This window comes from Crinia signifera, chromosome 7 (genome assembly GCF_055691185.1).
Source record: "Crinia signifera chromosome 7, ASM5569118v1, whole genome shotgun sequence".
In the NCBI taxonomy this organism is placed as follows: domain Eukaryota; kingdom Metazoa; phylum Chordata; class Amphibia; order Anura; family Myobatrachidae; genus Crinia; species Crinia signifera.
This window is the reverse complement of record NC_139223.1, coordinates 131,322,133-131,327,528: the sequence shown is the minus strand read 5'-3', so window position 1 is coordinate 131,327,528 and position 5,396 is coordinate 131,322,133.

The following is a 5,396-nucleotide window of genomic DNA, read 5'->3' as shown; positions in this document are numbered from 1 at the left end:
TCCCCCCCGAAATGCTAGAATCCCGCATCATCACCATCCCTAAACCGGGAAAACCCCCAACCGCAGTCCAGAATTACAGACCTATAGCGCTTCTTAACTCTGATCTGAAACTATACGCCAAATTAGTAGCTAACCGCATTAGTCCTCTTCTCCCCTCCCTCATTCAAAACGACCAGGTTGGTTTTGTCATGGATAGACAAGCCCCAGATAATACACGCAGAGAATTGGGGGTGATTGAATACTGCGCTTCAAGGAACATTCCTCTCTTAGTCCTTTCACTGGATGCCGAAAAGGCGTTTGATAGACTTCATTGGGGGTACATGAAAGCTACCTTGGAAAAATTTGGCTTTCATGGCCGGATACTAGACTCCATCCTGGCCCTCTATTCGTTCCCATCAGCCAGGGTGTTTGCAAATGGTTGTACCTCCTCGGGGTTCAAGATAACTAACGGTACCCGGCAGGGATGCCCACTTTCTCCTTTAATCTTTGCACTGGCGGTCGAGCCTCTGGCTGAACATATTAGGCGCAATGAGAGTATCAGAGGTCCGATAGTTGGCAATTCATCTCATAAAATCAGCCTCTTCGCGGATGATATTCTTGTGAATATCTTGGATCCCGAAGTCTCCCTGCCAGCTCTTCATGAAGTGCTACAGGACTACTCTGAAATCTCTTTTTATAAGTTAAATACCAGTAAGACAGAAGCCCTCCCTCTGGGTTTTTCCGCTGAGACCGTTGATAGCTTGAAAGCAAAATACAATTACTCGTGGCAAAATCGGTCACTTAAGTATCTGGGCATAAACCTGGCGGCTGAACGTCACCTGTTCGATTGTAACTACGGCCCTCTATTGAGGGCGTTCACAGGGCTGACTGGAGACTGGATGATGCAGGATGTGTCTTGGCTGGGGAGAGTAGCTGCAGCCAAGATGGTTCTCCTGCCGAAATTAATGTATTTATTTCGCTCCATCCCAAGAGCCCCCCCAAAGCATTGGTTTAATAAATTTAACCAACTCTTAGCTAAATATATCTGGAGAGGGACTAAGCCTAGAATAGCTAAGAAGATATTAGCGCGGTCTAAAACAGAAGGGGGTGTGGCGTACCCAGACATTGAACTTTACTATGCCTCATGCGTGCTGAATCAGGCTAGGGACTGGTTTAACGTTAAAGAGCCCAAACCCTGGGTTATACTGGAGAGTACATTCTCCCACCCTATCCCGGTTGCGGACTTATTATGGCTCCCACCAAGCGAGTCTGGGAAACCCGCAGCCCTATGCAAATCTATTAAAGCAACCTTAGATGTCTGGTATAAACTGACAGCCTCCATAGCTAATATAGTTCTTCCGGCTCCCTTTCTATCCCTTAAAGCTTTGAAATCCTTAATTCCCAACCTACCGCTACAGAGGTGGATCAACCAAGGAGTCAGTTCAGTGGGGGATCTATATGTTGAGGATAAGCTAGTCCCCTTCAGTTACTTACAGCAGAAATTTCATATTCCCAAACAGGACTTTTTCATTTATCTTCAGATCAGAAGCTGGTTACATTCGCACCTTGATACACCTCATGAAAGGCCAAACTTTCCAACCTTCCTTAAAACAAAGACCTGCGACTTTTCACATAAAGGTGGCATTTCATGGTGGTACTCTTACTTAATTTCCATAGATGGTAAGGCCAAACTGAAATCTCAAACCCTATGGGAGAGGGACTTAAACAAATCTTTCAATGAAGAAGATTGGGAGAATATTTTTAAATCCTGTTTTAGGATATCCCGCTGCATCAACCACTCCGAAATGTTCTTTAAACTCATACATAGAGCATACTTCACCCCAGCCAGATTACACAAGATTTGGCCTACGTCCTCTAACCTATGCTGGAGAAAATGCGGTAATATTGGGGACATATTTCACATATTTTGGGAATGTCCGTTGCTGGGTCCTCTCTGGGGTGAAGTATTTCATCTTATGAGCTCTATCACGAATCGACCCATTCTTCCTGACCCAACCATAGCGCTTCTTCATGTTTTCCCACTACACCTTTCTGCTGCAGACCGTTATATCCTAGGACACGTCTTAATAGCCACCAAGGCCTGTATAGCTAAGGCGTGGAAATCAGAGGCAATACCATCTATGGAAGGTATTCAAAACAAGGTGCACAAACATTACATCTATGAAACAACCAACGACAAATACTCCTCCTCTACAAACTCATTATGCTTGAAGTGGCTCGGATGGGCTGTCTTTCTGGAAGGGACTGACCACCCGATCATGCACAGCAGCACCCCAGACTTATCAGTACTAAACTCCCAGTAGATCCCCGTTACCGAGACTAGAGTTATTTCCCGGCTAATATGGTTGCAGACTACAATATTGGCATATTATTCTGATCTGTTGTACTAAGTGAGACAATGACGTTTACTATGTAATGTATTTCCTATACCTCCCCCCCCTCCCCCGTCTTTTCCTTATATTTGTTTTTGCTGCCTTTCTGTACCCCCCTGCTATAATGTTTATGTTTCTGAAAAATTTTCAATAAAAATCTAATATTAAAAAAAAAAAAAAAAACAGCGTGGGGTCCCCCCCACAGCTGTAACCAGCACCAGGCTGAAAGAGGCGGGGCCGGTAATTAAAAATCAGGGAACCCGACAAATAGGGGTTCCCCGATTTTTAACAACCAGCCCCAGGCTCCAGGTCCGGGGCTGGTTCCCAAAATACGGGGGACAAAATGACTAGGGGTCCCACGTATTTTAAGAACCAGCCCCAGGCCAAACCAGCCAGCAGGGTAATGCCACAGCCGGGGGGAGCATTAACCCTCTGACCAGTCAGCCTGGCCAGGGGCCCTGGGGGAGTGGGGACCCCCCCTCCCGGACTTACCTGACCAGGCTGAAGCCTGGTGCTGTCCCCGGTGGCCCTGTGCGGTGGCCACCGGGCTGATACTGGTGTAAAAAAATAGATGAATAAACTATTGTTTTAAACTGTGGAACTATGAGTCCCAGCAAGCTGGGACTTGGAGAACCACAAGTCCCAGCCTGCGGGGCATTAAAGGGCCCGCTGGGTCTTGTAGTTCCACAGTAAAAAAAATAGATCAATAAATACACACTGACACATGAAAAATAAAAGTTTAATACATACATTACACACACACTGATACTTACCTATCTTGATCCCGTAGGTAGGTCCCAGAGTCTTGATCCGGTGCCTTGTCCTGGTTCCGGATCCATGTCGCCATTCTTCAGCATGTCGATTTCCATGTCGGCGTCGCCGTCCGGTCCGGCGTCCGAAGAAATCCATGGTGGACCTGTGGAAGGAAATCCAACTCACCCAGGTCCTCCATGGAAGCTCTTCAGTCTTCATCTGATGTAGTCCAGGTTTTCTTTCAGGTTCTTCAAGCTGCCGGCGACTCCGGCAAGCTCCCGGCTGCGGACTGTCAGAGGCGCAGAGATCCTTCCTTCTCTGCGCCTCTACTCAGAATGAATTCTGGCCAATCAGGAGCCAACTTTCTTGGCTCCTGATTGGCCGCTAGGCGGCCAATAGAAACAATGTTACAAAACACAATTACAAAAAAAAAACAATTGTTACAAAAAACAATGTAACATATAATTATGTTTGAAACACTGTCTTTATTACCGATGTGCGGTGGTATCACTAACATCTTCCACACCCATTGTAGAGGCTGCTAAAAATGCAGCATGGCGGGCAAGACTTTTCAGGAATGGTTGCAGCCACACATTACGACCCCTGTTTCCATCACTCTGGGGGGTCTGGGAGTTGTGGGCTGCCCCCCGAGACTTCTTCAATGCAGTGCTGTCTCCTGCACTGTAATAGGAACCGGTTGCTGCACTTAATGTTAAAGCAGGGATATATTAACGGCACTGGGGCCCCTACTTAAAAAATAACTTCCTGTGGTATCTCTCCACCTGCTCTCAGCCATCCAGCAATTAGCATGTTTACAGCCAGTAACTGTTTGGCTGCAGTCCGATAGAGACTGTTTCCCAGCAGCTCTGATTTTGTGTAATTCATAACCAAAACAGCCGGCCAGTAATCTCCATACCTCCCAACTCCCATCTGACAGAATAGACGCTGTGCACATGCGCACAGCGTCTATTCAGCTGCGCAGTGGGCGAAAACGGGCCGCATCCTCATTTGCATAGACCACCCCCCTTTTCGAACGCTCGTGCAAATGTCCCGATTCTTGAATTGAAAAAGTTGGGAGGTATGAATCTCTACTACTCACACGAAGCTTCAGAGGAAGCAGCAAACCCCTGCTCGAAGGAAGCACATACGTTAAGATAGCCTTGTGTTAAAGTGCAGCACCTGGATCCGGTTACTGAGTGGGATATTTGGTGTCACCCCTCAGCGGATGAAAGCCGGGTGCACCCCCACATCCCACACTCCCTTGTGATTTCACTACAGATCTGTCCTGCTGCTGTCTTGCAGCGTTTAATCTTGTGGTGCTCATTGCTGTTGGAAATTCTTCATCTGCGAGAATACGCAGACTAGTATACAGGTCTGAATCTTTTGTCCGGGACTGATGGGATGTTCAGGGGAAATCTTAAGATGACAGATCTTTCTAGTGTGTGGGCACCTTTAAGGACCCCATACATCAGAACTTCCATCTTTGCCAAGGGGTAGATATGCCTATTTCCCTGTATAAGCACAGTGGGGGGTATTTTCCTAGGTACAGTATGTAGATGTCAAAGACCAATCACAGTGAGGGCTATTTGCCTTGGTATTCTGATGTCAAAGGATGAGCACAGTGGGGTCTTTTCCCTAGGAATGTTGATGTCATAGACTGATCATAGTGAGGGTTATCTCCCGTTACTCTGTCATAGGCAAACACAGTGGGCATATGTCTCCCTAGTAATGTGATGTCACAGTATCAGCACAGTGGGGTCTTTTCCCTAGGAATGTTGATGTCATAGACTGATCATAGTGAGGGTTATCTCCCGTGTTACGCTCATAGGCCAACACAGTGGGCATATGTGACAGTGCCCCTGTAACGGTGTGGTGTAAGATGGTACCTGAATCTGGAGCTGATTACGTCGGCAGCTTCTGGATTCCTCACGGCTTCTTCCGGGGAACCTGTGGCAGGGAACGGCACAACCCAAGGGGCCCACAAAAGACAACGCTATTTCGGTTAGCAGCGACAAATATTTATTAAAGAAAAACAACTGGACTAGTCGCTGTGATATACTCGTACACATATGCAAACATCAATAAGAAAGATAGAAAAACACAAAGACAATGACATCAAAGAGAGCAATATTAAAGACAATAATATGACATCACTAGAATACTATACTGCACAAACAACACTATACTGCACCCTGTATATACTGAACTGTAGTCCCTGGTGCAAGGAAAACAGTCAATGAAGAAACGGTCCCACGAAGGAAGATCCTCACA